The sequence below is a fragment of the Heterocephalus glaber genome, unplaced genomic scaffold (genome assembly GCF_053883595.1).
Source record: "Heterocephalus glaber isolate CG9 unplaced genomic scaffold, H.glaber_assembly_v1.0 deba00001608, whole genome shotgun sequence".
NCBI lineage: Eukaryota > Metazoa > Chordata > Mammalia > Rodentia > Bathyergidae > Heterocephalus > Heterocephalus glaber.
Genome location: NW_028258379.1, coordinates 22,020,400 through 22,043,008, shown reverse-complemented (window position 1 = coordinate 22,043,008; position 22,609 = coordinate 22,020,400). Strand labels below are relative to the sequence as shown.

Below are 22,609 nucleotides of genomic sequence, written 5' to 3'. Positions count from 1 at the left end.
AACAACTCTGTACTACTCTATTCTTTCATCTCCTCTGACTTTTTTATTGTTATTCATCACATCCTAACTTACATTTAGTTGTTGATTATCTGTCTCCCTCAAGAATATGAGCTAAAAGGGGAACACTGACTCCCTGCTCGCTGAGTGGCCCAATCCTCATGAAAGGCACTCCGAAAACTGCTTGGTCCTGAACTATCCAATGAATGATTAATTGGAGTTGGAGGATCTTTGAAGTGTTAACAGAAAGACGGAGAGCATTTCCAGGTTTGCAAGGACTGTGATTTACCTGTAAGGCAGAGATGAAAACAAATACAGCATCCCTGAGTGAAAACAACAGATGTAGTTAGAAGACAGGGGGACAAGGGTTTTTTTCTCTGAGATGTCAAGTTTGTATGAAGAGGCATCACTTAAAAATGCTTTAAAAGTAGGCTAGAAAAAGGCTGTACAATGTCTTAATTGTCATGAAAAGAAATGTAGAGTCAATTGTGAACTGTTGCAGATGTTTTTCAAAGGTAATCACACAGAGTCAAGCTTCAGAAAATTGACATAGTTGTGTGAAAGATGAATGAAATAGTGAAGCTATGAGAAGCAGAGAATCCAGAAAATTAGTTAAGGCAAGAAATTATAAGAGCTGGAGTTACCTTCAATGGTGATACTTTCCACTAAGAGAGTCTCAGCAGAGGTCTCATATACACTACTAGCCACTAACCCTGCCTGCAAGTTAAAATTGGTTTGGAAGCTTTTTTAACACCATAAAGTTGGACTATACTACAAATTAAAGCAGACCCTATGGTTTAGGACATGTACCTGGATGTTTTTAAAAGTTTCCCAGCTGATTGCAACATACACCCAGATTTGAGAACCACAACTAATAATTAGGGGAATTAATTTGGATCAGTGATTCTCAAAATTCTGGTTTCTTCAACATTAAATAGAATTTGTGGAAATGCAAACTGATTTCTAATTTGTTAGAATTAAAACCCAGCCAGCATCACTGAATCAGAAGGATGGACCCAACAGTTTGTTTCTTAGCAAGCCCTGTGGCTAATTTTGATGCACTGAAATTTGAAAACGACTGCCCCACATTGCCAGATTGAACAAAAATCGAATAGATTTATGATAAAACATTTGCTCCTTATCTGAAACTTTAATTTTATTGGGGATCCTGTATTTTACCTATAAATCTAAATTAAGAGAATAGAATGATTTTACAGTAAAGCTGACTTTGAAGTTTAAATGCTTAGGAGAAATGACATCAATTAATGAAGGGAAAGGGTAATAGGATGAGTTAGCTTTGGAGATGATAATGAATATGGTTGTAGATACTTTGGGGTTAGGTTGTTTTGGGAAATTCAAGTGAAGGTCTCACATAGATAATATTGGAAATAGGCAGATAGATATAAATATCTGTATAAACACAAATTTAAAAAATTATGTATCAAAGACAAAGGTGTAAAAAGGCTAAAATTTGAAGAATATACCTATTTTGATGAAAGGAGAGAGATGAGAGAGCCATTGAGATGAGAAAGAGATATTTCTCAATGAATTTAGCCCTAGGTTTTTGTCTGAACTTTTAATGATCAAATATTAATTAATTGGGTACTATATATCAAATATACAAGTAAGCTCTTTGAAGCCAGAAGCCATAGATATAGCTTTGTTAACAATTTTAATCACAATAAATCCTAGCATGTTAACATACACACAGAGGTTAGTCAATTAACTTTCGATTAACATTTTTTTAAGAATCTGACTGACCAGATTAGTAGTTTGCCATGAAACGAGAAAATTATATATCATTAAGATATAGTTTAAAATGAAAATGCACTTATCACAGTGCAGCTTGGGGTTAAGATGACATCAACACAGCAGTAAGAAGTTTTGTTTCACTTTTTGTAAAAATCATGGGGAAAGAGAGATTGGTAGTATATTTTCTATTTAGTATGGCATGAAGTAAGTTGAATGGCTGAACAATGGCACAGGATATTAGAATGGAGACCAGGTTTAAAAGGACACGGAAAAATTATAAAACTGACAAGCTGGAAAAACAATGCTAAATAAAGAGTAGTTAGTATTTTATTTCCTGAATATACTGTTTAAATGGACAATAAAGATATTTTTCCTACAGTAATCAATGTATTTGGTGGAATGCTTTTATATTTGGAAATGTGGGTGTTGCATTTTTGGCAACTGAGCCTCAACTGGCCTTGTGGTAGGTTGTGCTGTCATTAAATAAGGAATTGGTTGGAAAAATGAGTCTTCATCTCAATGGCAAAATTTATTACTCCAATAAAAGGAAAGGCTCCCAAGGTTCACTGACTCCACTCTGCTGAAGAAAAGGAAAGTAATGTTCAGGGATTTTTCTGTATTATATGACTAGGTTATTGTGGCAGAAGTAGGCAGAGGTGGTGGTGAATAGCTGAAGATATTAAAGAAAGTTCAGCCTAAAGGGAGAAATAGGGGGTGCACATTTAGGTCGTCAAAATATAAATGAACCTTACTTGAGAAGGCTAAAAAAAACAATTAAAAAGCTCAATTAAAAAGCAATTTGAAAGACTAAAAGTGTAAATAAGAATCAAAATGTATAATTGATATTGCAAAATAGGAAGAAAATGTTTAAATGAATAGAGGAAGTGGGAGGGGAAGGAGAAAGAAGGGGAAAGAAAAAATATGAGAAAAGGAAAAACATGGAAGCAAAGTCTTTGTAAATAGGGAAGGGTAGAGGGGGTAAAGGGAGGGCAGGAGAATGGGGAAAAAATAAGAACCAAGATACATCATGTAAAGGTACAAGATCCCAATGATGAATGCAACAGTATTGTATACCTAAAATGTACCAATAAACTAAATGGAAAAAAAAAGCAATTTGAGTCAGTTTTATGCTACAGGATCTTCATTGAACATTTCTACTGCACCAGTAAATCAATTATTGAAACTTCCTCTTTGCACAACATACAGTATTAGTTTCCTGTTGCTGCTGAAACAAATTACCAAAAATGTTACTGGTATAGAGCAACACTAATGTATTATCTGACAGTCCTGTTTGTTAGGGTACAAAATGAGGTTTACTGGACTAAGATCAAGGCGTTGGCTAGACTACTTTCCTTCTGGGAGTTGAGGGCAGTGTCCATATTCTTATCTTTAAGCTTCTCTAAATATTTCTTGCATTCCTCTGCTCATGGCCACCTCTTCCATGCTCAAAATCAGCAATGGCCAGGATTTCCTTTTTCCCATCAAACCCCTAATGCACTGATCTCTTGTCTCCCTCCTCATGTAAGGACCTTTCTGATTATTATGGGCTAATGTAGATAATGCAGAATAATCTGTCCATCTCAAGATCTCGACCCGAATCACATCTACAGTGTTTCTTTTGGCACAGAAGGTGACAGGTTCTCAAATTCTATGGATTGGGAAATTACTGGGGGTCATTATCCTGCCTATCACAAACAGCAATACTCTTGGATTCTAACTTGACTGTGTATGCTTCACAGCAAGTAGATGCCTAAGGGGTTAAGACTTATGAAACTTTATAGGTATAAATACTCATTTTAAAGCATGTCTGTTCTTCCTGCTTTATGTCTCATCAGTAGTAAGAAAGATGGCCATGACTATCTAGGTGGTGATATTTTTACATACCCCCAAAACAACAGAGAAGCCATTTCAGTTCTTTCCTAGATCTCATAGCTATTGAAAAGTCAGCAAGATTATGACCTTATATTCCAATAAAATATATTTCACATAAAGATACAGAAGAAGGGGGTTGTAGTAGAAAGGGTAACATTTTTCCTGATCTTTTAAAAACTATCATCACTTTTTTTAAATTTCAGAGATGCAGAGCAAGAGAAAGAGAGATTAGATGAAATCATATGCATCACTGAAAGGAGATAGAACACACGTGGGATAATTGAAGCATCATCCACATAGACAGATCTGAGCACAATACTTAAACTTGGTAAGTTACATAGTCTACAGTAGCATGTGTTTAACAGAGTAATAGGATACAGCAGATAGATGCTTAGTTGAGAGGGAAGAACAAAATGGATAGTACTGAAACAAGGAAGGGAGATCTGTGAATGAGGGATTTACAATGAAATACCAAGTACAGTTCTAGGGCCTCAGCAGTAATGAAATTGACATATGAGAGATCCAGTGATGAACTCCTACGGATAAGTGTAAATATCCAGGCTCTTGATTTGCAGAGTATATCCAGCACTCAGATGAAAATCAAGAAATGTGTTAATAAAAGAAGCACACCAATTGTGTAATGATAGGATTATAAAGGAAAAACTGAAATTCAGAAGGGAGGGCAACATGCACTTTGTTTAAAAAAATAGTATCAACATCAAAGAAACAGTTAGAACCAGAAAAGCACATAGTTGTTAATAATATGGTAAAAAGAAATTAAAGCCAGAGAAGCAATGCTTCAAGGGGCCACCGGAAAGTAATGGCTCTGTTCTCACATGGAGGGCTCTATTTTTGAAGTAGTCTCGCTTAAACCACTCATTGTAGATTATCCTGAAGAATCAGAATGGGATGGGAAAGGTAGACCAAAGACAGAATAAAAAATGTGAGATAATAGAAACATTTTTCTGACATAAAACAACAATCCCCCAAATTTTGTCTTATTTGAGAGATCCATGAGAAGCAGGGGAAAATGGAATGACAGGAGAAAGAAAAGACTGGTTTTGTTCTCTGTAACATTAAAAGGAACTTTGACATTTTTTTTTTCTGGTCTGAGAAGTATGTTGGTATAATAACTTAAATGGATTCAGCTTTCAGTTCCACAAAAGCCAACTGAGGAGATAATGCATTTATCCCATTTAGAACCCATAGCATATAGAGCAGTAAGGAAACTGTGGCCAGAGAGCCAAGGGCCTGAGTTCTGAGCTGTTATTACAGCCAGCTATTCATGTATTTAGGTTGCAGCAGAAGCTTATTCAGTTTTTCATTTTCTGTGTGTTTGCTTTGTTGTATTGATAAATTTTTAATTATACAATAAATATTTCAATGCATGCTCGCTGAAAAAATCCCAGTAATGTAAAAATCTTTAGAACATTCCTTTACACATACTTCCAAGCCCTCCAATCCTCCTACCTTCCCCAAAGGTAAACGTGGAAACAGAGTCTAATGGTGCCTTTCTGATAGCCTGCATCTTTATGAATATAAAATTTATGCATAAATACTTAGAGTGTTTTAATAGACTTTTTTTGTGCATACTGTTCTATAATTTTCTTTGAAACAATAAGTGTTAAAGACATTTTGCTCTCTCTTTCTGAAGTATTTACCTGTTTGTTACAATCACTGTGTTCATTCTCTCAGATCTTAAAGATGTTTTCTGTTATTTTTAACCTGCCTGTGTTTTTTTTCAAAATCTTTTCAAAATTCAAGACTGCAAATTGTGTTTCTCTAAATGTTTTTTCAGCACCATGAAGTAAATCACATGGATTTTTTTATTTAATCTGACACCATTAAAGAAATCTTGCTTTCATGAAATAAACGTATCTATTCAAATAATTGTTGCTGAATAAAAATCATACTAAGTACAGTAAAGAAAAACAACAACCGTTTTACCCCAGGAATTCTGTGGGCTGCAAAGAGGGGAAGGACTTGGCTAGACAATCCCTTTGCTCCTTGTAGCATAAACTGTGCTCAGCTGCACAGCTTGACCTGGGAAGGTCAAGAGCATACGAAAGAGTTTCACTCCATGTCTGATGACTGGGGCATGGCAGGAAAGTTCAAATTAATTTGGACGATTGACTACATATGGAGTCTCCAACATGATAGTCTCAATATTGTTGGGATTTATTAGGAGGAAACTAACTTCCACCAGAGCAAATATCTCAAGAAAATAGGAAGGAAGCAAATATCTCAAGAGGAAGGAAGCTTCTTGGCTTTTTATGACTTAATCCTTAATACAGCTTCACTTTCACCATACTATATCAATCAAAACAGTCATGAGCTCTTCCCTTCCTCTCCATTACCTGATTTAAGAAAGTGGACATAAAGTCCAATCTACTGAAAGAATAAGTATCAAAAAATATACACTTTTTAAACTGCCATGAAACCTGATCATGGCACTTTATAATTTTATACTTCTACCAGATTCATTTTTCTTATAATTCATAAGATCTCTTTGGATCAAGGTTTCTTTGTAAAACAGCATGTCAGCTTCTTATAAGGCTTTATGACCGTGAGAATTACGTAAGGACCCAGCGAAAGGAAAAAAAACATTCCCAAGGTCATAAAGGTCAGGCTTCCTTGACAGTAGCCTCATTTTCTGAAAGCATCGGTTGCCTCTTTTGGTCCATGAGCAAGTACTGTGTTTGGATGTGGCCTTCGTTGCTCATGCCTTGTGGAAGAACTGCAGCTCCAGGCACAGGTCTGATCTTACCAGGCTCACAAAAGCTTGAGTGCCTCTAGCAACTGCTAGAAAAGACCACACGTGCGGAGGACTTGGAGCCCCAGGAAGAGAATTTTAAGGAACAATGAGAGGCAGAAAAAATTCTGAAGATATGCAATTCGCCCTCCTCCCCTATGAAGGACTATCCCAGGCATAATAGTCTAGGAACATCCAGTATGATCCAGCAACCAACAGTATTGTTTTAGAGTTGCATTTTTGTTTATTTTTCTTGTAAGTGTGACACAATTAATTACGATCTTGCATTTGCTTTCTTTTTTTCCAATTTCTATTTCTTTTCCTTACATTTGCTTCTCTGGGATTATATCTTTCAATAAAGCACTTGCACAAAATTTTTGGTATAAGCTGTTATTTCTAAAAAAAAAATTAGGTTGAAACAAAGGATTATGCTACCATTATAAACCTACATGAGTATCTTTTCCATTTTTATTTGCTCTGAAATAGTATGCAGAAAATATAAATAGCTTATCTAGAATTTCAATTTTTTGAAAAATTGGTCAAAAAATCGGTCTCATACTTTAAACTTCTTAATTCAACTTTTGATAGTTTATTTTGTTCTAGAAAAATTTCCTGGGAATTGCTATGATTAATCAGTTATCCAGCGACAATATTCATTTTGCTAAATTGCTGAAAAAGAAAAATAAAGAATAACATTTATCTAATTTCCATCAGTAATTAATATAACAAATAGGACAATTAGCTATTAATGACTTTCAACTAATTCATATATCAAATGAGATAAGTTGGACTAAACTATTGATTTTTTCCTTCTGGCTCCAAAATCTTTTATATAAGATGACATTGGTTGGTTTCATATTATGTGAGAAGAAACACTGAAAATATAGACTTCTAAGCCAACATTCAGCCATCTATGTTACCTGAAGAAAGTGAATTCATTTGCCAGATGCTTAATTTTCTCATCATAAAATGTAAACTGTAGTAGATACAGTTATTATCAGCTGGAGGAGATGCAGCATTGGAAGGAATATTCAATGTGAAATTCTGGTAAGGTCTTTATATCCCAGTTTTCCCATATTAGATCCTTCCCACAGGAACAGTGACCAGTAGAGGTTTTTAGAGATATCTTTAGGAATAAAAATGTTTGGAAGAACATTTATTCATGATAATAATAAAAAGGAGAAGAAAAATAAAGGAAGGAAAATTATTATGTTTATAATAGGAAATATTTGCTAGTGAGTTTACCTTTTAGTATTAACTTCTTTAATTCCAAAAATAGCTCATTAAATAGATACTATATAGGTGATGTTTCTAAGATTCTTTCAAGTTTTATAAGTCTCACAATATAGTTTTTATTTATGTACACATGCTATATATATATATATATACATATTCCTTTTCATCAAAGGTCTATAGAATATTAATCACATATTAGAATACTAAGACAAATATAATACAGATTATATTTGGAGAAAAAGCTTGGGGGGAAAACTGATGACAATGGAGAGGAAAAGAATAAGTGAATGAAAGTCACAAAATTTTTTATATGTGTGTTTATGAAAGTTAAATGAAAACCAAGAAATGGTAAGAATTACCATATTAATATCAAAGTAGATTTAAAAAAGAGTCTAAAGATGCAAAAAAAATTTTCATTGTGAAATGTTTAGTGCAGGAAAAAGAAATATCTTCTGTAAGGGTTTATACAAAACATAAAAGAAGATAGAAAGAAACAAAATTAAAGAGTTACAAATACAAAAAAGAAAAAAACTGCTGACAAAACTGTAACAAGGAGAGATCTGTTGGTAATTATGTAAGCTATCATATATCAAGTCTTAGAAGATAAATACATTCATGAATGAATAGTATAACTTTAAGCCAAATCTACCAAACTGCTAAAAACTAAAGAAAAAGAACAAATTTTAAAGTAGCCAAAGAAAAACCCAAGTTACATTTTGTACAGGAAAGCAATGGTAAATTACTGCAGACTTCCATCGAAAGCAAGAGGGCCAGGGTGTAATGCAGTGGTAGAGCACTTGCCTCGAATGCACAGGTCCTGGATTTGATCCCCAACGTTGCCAAATAAACCCCACCTTTTTCTTGTAATTTCTATTATTGCTAGTTAAAGCATAATAAGATTTGTAAAATAATATAAAACTAAAAGATATAACAATAATCACATATAGGCTAGCAGCTGAAAAATGAAATTATGCCATTCTAATGTAATTAAATATTTAAAATGGGCAGTTAGAAATGTGAAAGGCATAATGATATGTATAAAGTATAAACTATTATACCATTGACTCTAGTCTTAGATGATTTCCAATATAGTACGCTGTAGGATTCTTAGCATCATTCCTAGCCTCCACTCATTAAATGCCAGTAGCAGCTCCCTTCCCTCCACTGAAAACAATTAAAAATGCCTCCTTGCAGACATTTCCAATTATTCTCTTAAGGGCAAAATCAGCCCTGATTGAGAACCATGCTCTAATCATTAATAGTCATTGAGATTCATTGTCCTAATTAATAACCATTAATAAAATAAGAAGTGATATAATTAAAAATCCTATAGATAAATATTATAAAATATTAAAGAATATTCAATAACTAAGCAGATAGTAAAAGAGCAATAGTCAAAATAAGCAAGCTGATAACAAATAGCAAGAAATATATTTAAATTAAAATATCAATTGCATTAAATATGAGTTAAATATTGCTCCAACTAAAATTCAGAAATTATCAAAATTGTATTCATAAAAGTCAAGAACCATCTGCTTGCTTCCTATATGAGGAACACTTTAACTTCATAAAAACACAAATGACTTTAAAATAAAATAATGGAAAAAGATACCCTGTTCTTATTTTTCCTCATTCCCCTGCCCTCCCTTCAACTCCTTCACTCCTGTTTTACAAAGACTGTTTCCATTTTTTCCTTTTCTCTGTTTTACAAAGACTTTGTTCCCATTCTTTCCTTTTCTCATGTTTTTTCCTTTCCCTTCTTTCCTTTCCGTTACTCCTGCCACTTCCCCTTCCCTTTCCACTTTGAACTTTTTCTTCCTATTTCACATTATCTATTATACATTTTGATCCTCATTTATACCTTCAGTTTTTCACACCAGAGAAACTATTCAGATGTCAGGGGAATGGGGAGGAAAAAAATAAAAACCAAGATATATCATGTAAAGGTACAAATTTCCAATGATGAATGTCATCATATTGTATACCTAAAATGTACCAATAAACTTAATGAATAAAAATAAATAAAAAGATATCCTGTGAAAACAATAAGGAAAAAATCTTGAACACCGTAAATATACACAATTATTATTTGTCAAATGAAAATTTTAATAAATTTAAAGAAGTAAAGCTGATGTAGTGACAGCAAGGTAGATATCAAGAGAGAATATGATAAAGTACTTATTGTAGGTGATAAAAAGGACAACAAATTATAACCTTATTTATGTTCTAAAAATTCATCAGTGGTGTAAACTCTACAATGTTGACTTTCATCATTCCTATGAGCTAACACACTGTCTTGCATATAAGGAATGACCAGCATATGTTTATACAGTAATTTTTAATGTATCTTAATTATTTTAATAATATCCTTCTGAATGAGTTGTTTCCAATTTCAAGTAGGTTTGATTTGAATGACTGCAAAGTGCCTGGATATCTTTGCCCAAATTTTTTGTTTTGGATGAACAGGTTTATTCCACTTTCACGACATAAATGTTCTTTTAGTCCTGGAGTTCACACATAATCCTATTCAGTCTCCTTTGGTGTGTGTCCTTTGGGGAAGTAACATGGTGAGATTCCTCTCAAATTTTTTGGATAGTTCGTCAGCTCCAGTTCATTCTAGGTATGTTCCCTTGACTTTCAAAAGTGCAGACAGAAATGTTTCCTAGGGCAGACAGAATATTTACCTTTAATATTTCAATTAGGATGACATCCACAAAGTTAGGGTCTTTCTTCACATATATAAATGTGAGGGAATATAAATGTGAGAGTTTGACATGATTGCTTTCTCTATTTCCATGGCATCCTTATAATGTTAATGATATGTTACGGCTTTCCACAGAGCACTAGAGAGCATACTAGTCTTGGTATCAGAACAGCCAGGTTCCAGCTTAACTTTACATTATTGTTTTTAGATCTTTGAGCAATATCCTTAATGGCACACATTCTATGTTGTCTTTTTTCATTAATTTTATTGGTACATTTTAGGTATACAATATGATGACATTCATCATCAGGAATTTGTGCCTTTACATGATGCATCTTGGTTCTTATTTTTTCCTATTCCCCTGCCCTCCTTTCAACCCCTCCACCCCTCCCTATTTACAAAGACTTTGTTTCCATTTTTTCCTTTTCTCATATCTTTTCCTTTCCCTTCTTTCCTTTCTCCTACTCCTCCCACTTCCCCCTCCCCTTTAAGACCTTTTCTTCCTGTTTCACATTATCTATTATACATTTTGGTTATTTACACTTTCAGTTTCTCACACCAGAGAAATTATTTGGTATTTACACTTGTGTCCTATTTATTTCACTTAAGAGTATGGCCAATGTGCATCCATTTAGCTATAAATGACTCTAGTTTCTCATTTTTTATGGCTGAGTAGTACTCTATTTTATAAAGAATAAACCCCGCATCTTCTTTATCCAGTGTCCAGTTGATAGGCAATTGGGCTGTTTCCAAGCTTTAGCTATTACCAACTGTGCCACTATAAACATGAGTATTTATATATCACTGTGATATGATTCTTTTAATTCTTTTGGGAAGATCCCAGTGGGGGAACAGCTGGGTCAAATGGGACCAAACATATTTCTAGTATCTTTCTTGTGGAATTCAGTATGTGCCGGCAGTGTTCTGGGATGTGGTGGTGACTCAGGTAGACATGGCCATCATAGAGTTCACAGGTGATAAAATTTGTGTCATTAGGTATATAAATACTTTGGGTTCTTAAAATTTATTTCCTTTTATCATTTTAAATGTTACTTTTTATCTTGCTGCACAGGTGTTTAGCCAAGGAGTAGGAACCCCTATTTCCTAGATGTAAAACAGACTACACCATGTAGGTTTGTGCTATTGATATTCATGTACCGAGTGTACTATTTGGTATTCACGACAAAATTGCCCAATGGTACATCTCTCAGAACATAGCCCTGTTGTTATGTAATGCATGGCCATTTCTGTACCTTTCAGCTTCATGCTTGTTATGGAAGGCTGCAAAATAGCTGCTACAACTCCAAAACTCACATTGCCATTCAAGGAAGAAGAAAAGAGGAGAAGGGAAAGTACCACCCATCTCTTACTGACCAAAATACAGGCACATATTTATATCTCTAGATGAATCTTCTGGAAAGTGAGGGAGATCAAACAGCATGTAGTGTTCGCACTTGAGCACATTTCTAGCTTCTTCAAAACTGAGATTCTGTTAGCAAAGACGAGAGGAAAATAGAAATTGGGGAAGCAACTGTGCTTGCCACAGGGCCTTTAAGGTGAAATATTTTGTCCTCTCTTCAGGGTTCTAGCCGCTTTCCTAACCTAATCTCATTATCCACTTTTAAAGGTTAATAAGTTTACTAGGAAAAATTTGAATTTTTTTTTCATTTCAGACAATTCTTTCAACTTACCACCTCCTATCAGAACAATTCCCAAAGCCTCTAGGTTATTTAGGATCTGCAAATTTCTAATCAGCTGGTCTTCAAACACAGAGTGGCTTTACTTGAAATGTTATGAGGTGATATAAATGAATTCATTGAAGTTTTAAGGGAGAAGATAAATTATAGAATAAAATCAATAAAACAAAAACCATGAAAATTGTAAATAGCAGTGATATCCCATAACGTTTTAAAAAATATTTCTCCAGAAAATACAAAGGTAAATTCCATTATATTAGAAACATGGAAAGCTTTCCACTGTCCTTCAAAAGGCTTTGAAGATGTCCCTCTACCATACAATTACCTATTCCAGAATTCATCATGGATGAAACCAGGCAAAGTCTTATTTAACACTTATTCCAAAGCAGGTACTGAGCTAATTACACTAAAAGTTTTACCTCTAACACAATTCAAAAGCATGGAGAACTACATGATTCCTCCCATTTTATGTAGGAAGAAGTCAACTCATATAGCAAATGCAGTTAAAGTACAAGTAATTTTATTAATAAAGACAAAGCCCAGAACTCCTATCTATGCTTTCCAGAAAACTTATTTCTTGCCATCAACCCTTGATAGAAGGGAGAATATAGATAAGATGCAAAGTTCCATATTCCAAGATTTTTACCTTAATATTTTCTTAAACATTTAAGATTTTTATTTATGAGAATGCCAGTTTACCTAAAGTTTATTTTATGTAAAGAGATTAAAATATCTTTTTGAATGAGGAAATTGATGGTAATATTTGTAACTATGAATACTTATCAAGACTGATATTATTATTTATGAAATTCATATCATACAAACTAATGATAGTAAGAACCATGAAGAATATTTTCTAGACACTGCTACCTTTATAAATTCTTACAAAATCTTTTCTAGCTTTAATAACTATGCTGATATTGTGAGAATCACATACTGTGGGTATTTCATCAAAGAAGTATAGTCAATAGCCAGAGCCACTATGAAATCCCAAAGACTGAATTCCTCCAAAACAGCTACAACTTCATTTTGCCAACTCTTCTTCCCTGTAGTCTCAAAATGGTTGACAATAACAATATATTTTCAAAGATGACAACACAATAAAATCGAGTTTTAAAAAAGCACGAGTAAGTAAAACTTGTTTCAAATGTGATTCAAAGGTAACTTGCATAGCTTGAAAAGGTGAAAAAGCTTATTTGATGCAGACGTCTGAGACAAAATATCTGTGTAACAGGCTACCCAATTTAGTCACCTTGGCCTTGCGTGGTCTCTCAGTGGCCACTTCTGGCATTTTCCTTTCTCTCATTCCCTTCCAGCTCATCCTGTTCTTTGGTGATGTTGAGACAGATAAAGAAGCAGAGCGTGGAGTGGATGAGACCTAGCTATGGCATTTATATGCTGAGGGAAACGCTAAAGTGGGAGACTGAAGGTAAGAAGCAATGTGGAGATGGAAACAATTAAAAAGTAATGCTGCTTTTCACTGAAAACCACAGAGAGAAATAAAATGTTTGAAGAGCTTCCACTTTTAACTAAGGTGATGTTTATGGACTGGAAACTTGCTAAAATATTTACATCTTTAAGTGCATGTGAGTAGATTCTCTTTTTTTGCCACTGTCCTAGAGAAGAAGAAAATATGCTGGAAGTATACTAATACGGTTGATTTTAATTCCAAAAGCTATCCTTGAAATGACTTTGGAGAAATTCAGGTGAAGCATGGTAGCCCAAAGTTATTCCTCCTTTGTCTAAACACACTGTGTTACCATTGAGATGGGACCATTACGGTGCTACTGATAATCCCATCTTTGCCATTAAAAGGCATTTTCTCATAAACAGAAGCAATTGGCCCTGATTTGACGTTAAAAATTACTTGGTTCTGTAAGGCACAAATCAAATAGCAAGTGTATGTTGCTTCTTAGAACAAGATTAAAATGATGATCTGACTGTTCATCAATCCATTTACCCAATTTACTTATTAGCAGCTGTTTTAAGTAGATTTATCAATAAATATCAATTTCCTGGCAATATATCAAGTGTGCTAAGCACATTTGTCCACATATGTAACTTTTATACTCATAATTTTAAAAGACTTTTAGTACATGTGCTGCCTAAGCGAGCACATTAAACGAATTTTAATTTCCTTCCTAACAAGGGAAACTAGAAACATGTTGAGAAAATGATAGCACAAGAATCATTGTTTTCTATTTCATGCTATTTGGTACTAGTGTCATGTTCAGGTCACACCAGGGTGTCATTTATTAATGTCATGTTTCATAGGCATCGGCAAACCAAGGCACCCCATTCTGCTTCATAAATTCCCTTTCTCCTTCTTATTCACCAGACATTATCTAATGACCTTTTATATACTTTTTTGATGATCTTCAAACCAGTAAGGCTATATTAAAAAAAAAATAACCTAAAGTTTTCCAGTGCTCTGAGAGGCTGAGACTACGATCTCATATTCAAGCATAGCTTGGGTAACTTGGCAACTTGGTGAGAACTTGTCTATAAATGAAAAAAAAATTAAAAATCTGGAGATATGAAAATAAAACTACAGATGAACTTTCTACTCATGTCCAACTTCCTTTGCTCTCCAGTATGCATCTTAAAAAGCTGTGGGTGCAGTGTCATTGGCCCTCACTCTTCTTACATCGGAATCCAATTTGCATTTTGACAATGTTTCCTTTTGTAGTTTTTATGTTCATCTGAAGTGTTCTGTAATGAGAACGCTCTTATTTTCCAGCAAGCTCTTTGTACCCGCACCTCTACCTACCCTGAGAAGTACTCCTTAAAATTCTCTGAGTTTTAAATCTTTCCTTTCTTATGACTTCAATGATATCAAAACTGATGAATCTGGCCATGCATTTAAAACTGTGTGTTTATATAAACAAAGCAATTGCTTTGGCAGAAGTCTATGTTAACAATTTTTTTTGTTTGTCTGTTGTATTTTTTGGTACCGGGGATCAAACTCAGGACCTTTCGCTAAATCCTCAACCCTGTTCAATGATTTTTATGTCAATAATATCATCTCTGCCATGTGCTGTGGGACAGCTTCAGGTATTTAGATCCAAGTTTATTCATTGTGGGAACATCACACTTTATTTAGAACACACATTTGTTTCCTGGTTATCTGATGGTGGCTTTTCATACCCTTTCAGCTGATTCATAACTCAATAAATAATTGATAGTAATGAAAAATAATACATGTGTATGGACCTGCAAACAAATTCTATCTGGTGGAAGTTCAGTTGACTTCCCTTTTCTCCCCTTGTGGAAAAGGCCAAGTTTTTATTATTATTATTATTATTATTATTATTACTATTATTATTTGTATATTTAAATATTGCTTTACTTCATGTAAATGTGTGCTTCTTTAACTTTTTTGAACTTATTACAACATCTTCCTGTTTCCCTTATTAGTGAGTTGAGTAAAATATCTTACATGCATCCATTTTGTCTCTAGGAAGCTCAAGATTTTACCCTTGTGTTCTTTTAATTACTCTTTACCACCAGGCTTCATGGTCCAACCTGTGAGGCATGCTTCTCAGTACAGCTGGGAGCCATACATTATGAAGAGACAAAGAGCATGCTTATCTAAAATTTAGTACCTTTGTCTGTGTATATGAAAATGACAGAAAACCTTTTAAAATTTTGTACATCATTTGTGAAAGTCACAGAGGTGACAATAATTCAAGATGCTGTCAGTTAAAGAAGTTAGAGTGGAAAAAGTTAAAACATTAAAATACTGAAAATAAACTGTCTCCTACCTTCATTTCTTCTTTCAATTCCTTGACCTGCAAGAATTAAAAGATAATGAAAGAATTTAAAAATAGCAAAAGAAAGGGTTTTTTATGCCTGTGCAGAAAGAAATGTTAAATGTCAGAATTTTCCTGAATCTTTAGCTTCTCAGGGAGGAATGCTACACTCAGTTCTTCAAGTCCTGTTGAGCCACTAAAATGGACAATTTTTTTCCATTTGACAATCCTGAATACATAGCATAAGGAAGACTGGCTGACAGAGGCAGCATTTCTAGCTTCAGACTGTGTGTGTTCAGATTTTGCTCCATGATTTACCAAATGCGTGAATTTGGTCAAGTGATGGAACCCCTATAAGTTTTGAGTAGCTCATGTATAAATCTATGATATAATAATGAGATCACTTTCTAGATGTAGCTGAGGTTTTAATGAGAACATATCTGTAAAGCATCACAAACATTTTTGGGCATGGTGGTACATGCCTCTAAACTCAGCAGTCTGGGAAGCTGAGTCAGGAGAATCACAAATGTGAGCCTTAGGAATGTTCCTCAGTGTGAAGGTCCTGGGTTCAATCCCCAGGGCTGAAAAATAAAGGAGCATATCCTAATCATTCAGTCAGTACTATTATTATTATTCCATATTTTATGTGCTTCAGAAAAATTATTACCTAACGTAAAGAATGTTCTGCATAAACAGAATGAAGACTTGTTTTGAAAATATAAAAATCTAGAAATGAAGCATCAAATACACACACAAGTGCACACACATACACACACACAAACACAGATAATTAGTTAAAATATTGTTTTACAAACTGAGTATCAGATGATGATTTGGGCAAGGCTTCCATACTAAATATTCTTATAATTAAAGAGCTCTCACCTAAACAATAAACTTAACTTTCCTTAATTCAGGAAACAAGACTAAATATAAATTTTACTTCTGAAGCCTTTTATTAGGAAACAATGTGTACCCTGCATTGGGAGTACAATAACCATTGTACTTAAATATATGTAATCGTGTGTGTGTGTGTGTGTGTTTGTGTGTGTGTGTGTGTGTGTGTGTATCTATATACTGCCACCTTTGGAAGCAAAACACCTCTCTCTTTGGATCATTAGGAAATTCAAGTAATAGTTTAGTGTCACAGCTGGGTCACCAAGTCTAATTAATTGTGTGGTTTGGGACCAGTAATGAAGCTACTCTACTTTAGCTGTCCCACTGGTAATCAGAACTGCAAATGGTAAATTCTTATTATACAATCATGCAGTAAAGATAATGAGACAAAACTTTTGAGATCGATTTGGAACAGTGTGTTCTATGTATCAAAGCTGGTGCTATTTTGAAGAACACAAATTTAAGCACTTCAGATATAGTAACAAAATGCTGATGCAAAGATAACTGTATTTTTCCACCTGCTCTTTCTTCCTACACATTTTCCAGATGCAGCTATATAATCTTCCTCACAACCAGGCAATTATCACTGTGCATGGTGTGGTTATTCAGCCAACCATCTGCTTTCTAGGAGCAATCATGTTCTGTGTTCTTAATTTTCTTGATCCAAACCATAAAAAAGATATGGAAACCTCAGGTGCAGTATTTAGGCTTCTTCATTTGGAAAAAAAAAATAACCATAAGGATGAAGAAAATTTTGACCTACCTTCCATCACTTGCTTGTAAAATTCTTGAAAACAATAGAGAGCAAGTTTGAGGAACAAAGGAGAACGGAAAGAAGGGCCATTTAACATGTAACTATATATACAAATAAATTCTTGTGCCTCCTTGAATTTTTCTATTGATTGTACTTCCTCCTACCACCCCAAGCTATAAACAGGCTGTAAATATATGACTCCAAACACCCAGACAAAAGCAGCAATCTTAATTAGCCAAATTAAAACAGTAAGACACATCCGATTATCCCTTTTTAGTCTAAACCAGCTTCTAAAATGACAACTGATGTGAAAATAATTAAAGTAAGACAGACTGGAAAAAGAGAAGAAATAATGTATTTAGATTTTGAAGAGAAGTAATTAGTTTTGGCAGGTTATTTATTTATGTAAATTGAAAAATTAGCTCTACCAGGCAGAGGCAATATATTCAAGCATTTACAAGTCTGGCACAATGTAGAAGGAAAAAGTTGTAATGAAAAGCAACAACATAAATTTCAAGCAAAGAAAGACTCTCTAAATTATAACTTTTTAAAAAGAAGTCAGGTTCTCAAAGAAAACAGAATTCATAAAATCTGTCTCAATATCTCAGCACTACTGTGGGTTTAAAAACAATCTAACTAATTTCCTAAGACTGCTTTTCCACACTACAGATATAGATTTTTTATTTAAACAGCTGTCTTGGGTTTGCTTGTTCCTTGTTACATTCATAAGTTATTCTTCCCTTAGTTTGGCATTTTTATATAGCTCTATGTCTTCATTTCAATTGCTTCAATTTTTTTTAGAAATCTAGAGCAGGCTTTCTCTCTTCATCCTCCACTTCCGAAGAACATCCATTCACATCCCTTCCCTAGTTTTACCCATACAGTGACTTCAATCATCTCAGATAAACTGATATCCTCGACATCTATGAATCTAGCACTATCAACCTTATGTAAGAATATAGGCACCTATGCTGTATTTCAATATAGAGCTCTTCTCACATGCTTCAATTAATGCATGGCTGCTGTGGAAAATATTTGTTAGCTCCTGTCAACATAACAAATTCTGTGCTATGATTGGACATTGAAGCACTGGATATAAAGAAATATTTCTAGAGTTTAAGGGTTAAAGGAGTATATCATCTAGAAGTAATGAAAAACAAAAATAAATGCAATAAAATAGTGTAAGCATTCGCATAGGAGAACGTAAGGGTATGGGAGAGATACAAAGAAGAAAATGATGTATTCTGCCTGGTTTAGAGTGTGGATAAGGAAAAAGTTTCTCATAAGTAGATTATCCTTATATACTGAAGTTCTAAAACCACTCTAGTTTTAATAAAAGATAGACATATTTTGGATAAATAATAATAAAGGACACTGGCCAAGTTCAACTAAATAATCACACTGGTGAGGTAAGTCTATCAGAAAGATAGAGAACAAGTGTACAAATTAAGTACATGAACCAACCTACCGTGATGAATGTAATCATTATGAACTGAAAAAATGTACTAATAAAAATAAAAGTGTTTTAAAAACTGCTAGGTTATGATACAGAATATTGGTATGTTAAATAAAAAGTATTAATTAAAATCATGCTACTTTGACCCTAAGCAAGTGTTTAGTGAGTGAGATGATTTTCCATCTTCATATATAAAATATATACACAAGTCTTATATATGATATTTAGTCTGATTATTTATTTTTATTTTTGTTAGTGCTTGTTTGCAGTACACGATGACTACATTCATTCGGGTGAGTTGGTACATGTATATAACACAACTTAATTCTTTGTCTCACCCATTCACCTTGTTCTCTCCCCACTCCCTGCATTTCATTATGCTTTTCCCACTTGCAAAAGATTGATTTCCCTGTTTCCTGTTGTCTGTCTTTTAATCTATTTTAACCTCTTTAATCTATTTATACTTGGAGTTTCTCATATAAGAGAAACCAGGCAATATTTAAACTTGTATGTGATTTATTTCACTTAATATTGTGGTCTCAAGATGCATTCATTTTTCTATAAATGACTCAATTTTATTCTTCTTTATAACAGAGTAGTATTCCATTGTGTATAAATACTGTATTTTCTTTATCCATTCATTTGTTGTTAGACATATAGGCCACTTCCAAGATGTAGCTATTATGAGTTTCACTGCTATAATATAGATATTCATGTATCACTGTAATATGATGTCTTTAACTCTTTGGGGGAGATAACTAAGAAGGGAATAGCTGAGCCAAATAAAATTTGTATTTTTAGTTTTTTGAGGAATCTCCATATTGGTTTGCATAGTAATGATACTGCATTACATTCTCACCAACAGGGTGGAATAGAATTGTTCTTTTTCCCCACAGCCTTACCAGGGTGTATTAATTGATTTCTTTCTTTCTTTCTTTCTTTCTTTCTTTCTTTCTTTCTTTCTTCTTTTTTTGATACTGGGGATAGAACTCTAGTCCTGGCGCTTGCGGGGAAGGAGGCAGAACCACCAGGCGCCAGTATTAACTGATTTCTTGATAAGAAACATTCTCTTTAGAGTAAGATGGAATCTGTGTTTTTGTTAAATCTGCATTTTTCTGATGGGCAATAATGTTGTACATTTTTTCAGGTGTTTATTGGTCATTTTTCTTCTTCTGAGAAGTGTCCATTCATTTCAGTTATCAGTTTTTTTACTGAGTCTTTTACTTGCGGCAGCCTAATTTTTTATAAATTTTAGTCCTCTATCCAAGGTATAGCTGGAAAAAATTCTTTCCCATTCTACAGTTGTCTCTTCACTATGCTGGTTGTTTCCTTTGCTATGCAGGATCTTTTAATTTGATATAACCCATTTGTTGATTCTTGATGTTATTTTTTGTGCAATTGGTTTTGTTCAGAAAGTCCTTACCTACATCTACGGTTTGAAGAGTTTTATCTATTTTATCTTCCGGCATGTTAAGCATTTCTGTTGTAATATTTATGTCTTTGATCCATTCTGATTTCCTTTTGAAACATGGTGATAGTTATGGGTCTAAATTCGATCTTCTATGTGTGTATAGCCTGTTTCCCCAGGAACATTTCTTTTCTGGTATGGGGAATTGAAGTCAGGACCTTGTACTTGCCAGGCAGGGGCGGTGCCATTGAGCTATAATCCCACCCCTACCAGTAACATTTGTTAAAGACACTACATTTCCTCCCTTTTGATAGGTCAGGAGACTTCATGTGCCTAGGGTTTCTTCATCTTACATTCTGTTCCATTGATTGGTATGTCTGTTTTTGTGCCAATATCATGCTGCCTTCCATTACCGTAGCTTTGTAATACAACTTCAAATCTGGGATCATGATGCTTCTTGCTTTGCTCTTGTTATACAGGATTGCTTTCACTATTCTCAGTTGCTTCTGGTTCCACATGAATTTTAAAGATGGCCTTCTGTAGTTCTGTGGGTAATTCTACTGATATTTTGATTTAAATTGCATTAAATCTATGTGTCTGTTTTGGAAGTATGGATATTTGGCAAAGTTGCTTCTGCCTTCCAGGAAAGGAACAGGGGATGTCTCCCCATTTTCTAATTCCTTTTTCAGAGTACTGATTTATTCCTGTTATTGCATTCATTTTCTGCTATTGACTCCCTTTTTGCTTAATTACTCATTTGCTTGATATTTTCATTCCATCTAACTTTTGGCTTTGTTGTCTCTGTCTAGGGTATTCTTATATTTTGGAGTGCACATTTGATGTTCATGAGTTTCTTAATGTGCTCTTTGTCATGGAATATCTTTATTTCTCCATCAATTTTGAAAGATAGTTTTGCAAGGTATATTAATGTGGACTGGAAGTTGTCTTGTTTTAGGGCTTGAAACTCTTCTCTCCAAGCTCTCTTGGCCTTTAAAATTTGTGGCACAAGTAGAAATGTTCACTGCAGTTTTTGTTGTGAGGTCTTTCACTTTTTGGTTAATTTCTAACTATTTGAATTTTCCTGAGGCTACTGTAAATGGTATTGTATTATTTTCTTTCTCAGTGAGTTCATTATTGATGTACAGAAATGCTATTGATTTTTCAGTGTTGATTTTATATCCTGCTATATTATGACATTTAGCTATTAATTTGAAGAATCTTTTGGTGGACTTCTTTGGATCTTGTAAATAAAAGATCATGGTATCAACAAATAATAATTTGACATCTCCATTCCTATTAATATTCCTTTTGTTTCTTTCTAATCCCTGATTGCTCTGGCTAATATTTTGAGAACTATATTGAACAGGAGTGGTGATAGTGGAGATCCTTGTCTTGTTCCTGAATTTAGAGGGAAAGCTTTCAGTTTTTTTCCTGTTGAATATGTTAATTATCATTAATTTTTCATAAAAGGCTTTTATGCAATTGTAATAAGGTCCTTCCACACCTATTTTCTTCAGTATTTTTTTATCATGAATTGATGTTCATGATAAAAATAAATGCATGGGATTTTTGTCTTTAATCTGTTTATGTGGTGTATTATATTTATTGGTTTGTATAAATTGAACCATCCTTGCATTTCTGGGATAAAATCTACATGGTCATTACCTATAATCTTTTTGATGATTTGTTGCATGCTGTTTGCCAGTACTTTGGTGATGATTTTTGTGTCTATGTTCATTAAAAATTGGCCTATAGTTTTATTTTTTTAGTTGGGTTCTTGTCTGGTTTTGAAAGCAGAGTAATGCTAGCTTCCAAGAATGAGTTGGAACTACCCTTTCCCTTTCAATTTCGTTAAATAATTTGTGGAATATCTTTGTTTATATTCTCTTTGAAGTTCTTATAAAATTCAATGGTGAATCCATCAGGTCCTAAGCTTTTCTTAGTAACTTTTGATTACTGTCTTAATTTCATAATATCATTGGATTGTTCAGAGTTTTACATCTTCTTGGTTCAGTTTCAGTAGTTCATACATGTCTAGGAATCTGTCCATTTTTTTCAAGATTCTCCAATTTGCTGGAGTATAATTTATTTTAGTAGTTACTAGTGATCTTCTGGATTTTGGGGATATCTGTTGTGATTTCACCTTTTACTTTCCTAATTGCATTAATATGGTCTTTTTTTCCTTCTTTTTGTAAGTTTGGCTAATGGTTTCACTATTCATTTTTTCCAGGAATTACCTCTTTAATTTGTTGATTTATTCTATTTTAGGCTTAATTTTATTTGTTTTTTCTCTGGTATATAAAAAATTTACTTTATTAACTATCTTTGGGTGTGG

The 22,609-nt window shown here is 33.8% G+C and overlaps 2 long non-coding RNA genes across 2 annotated transcripts in view; one reads left to right on the top strand and one right to left on the bottom strand.

Moving 5' to 3' along the window:
• The window catches only part of LOC147822783 (uncharacterized), a 52,690-nt gene extending 39,256 nt beyond the window's left edge, over positions 1-13,434 (top strand). Inside the window, exons 2-3 of the long non-coding RNA XR_015444969.1 lie at positions 3,825-3,949; positions 13,327-13,434. This is a non-coding gene — a long non-coding RNA (uncharacterized LOC147822783). The remainder of the gene's footprint in view (positions 1-3,824; positions 3,950-13,326) is intronic.
• Positions 9,693-13,351, bottom strand: LOC147822784 (uncharacterized). The gene is made up of 3 exons (XR_015444970.1): positions 13,263-13,351; positions 11,688-11,802; positions 9,693-10,271 (listed from the first exon to the last, which is right to left on the bottom strand). It is a non-coding gene; the product is annotated as an uncharacterized LOC147822784 (long non-coding RNA).
• Positions 13,435-22,609: the final 9,175 nt, after the last annotated feature.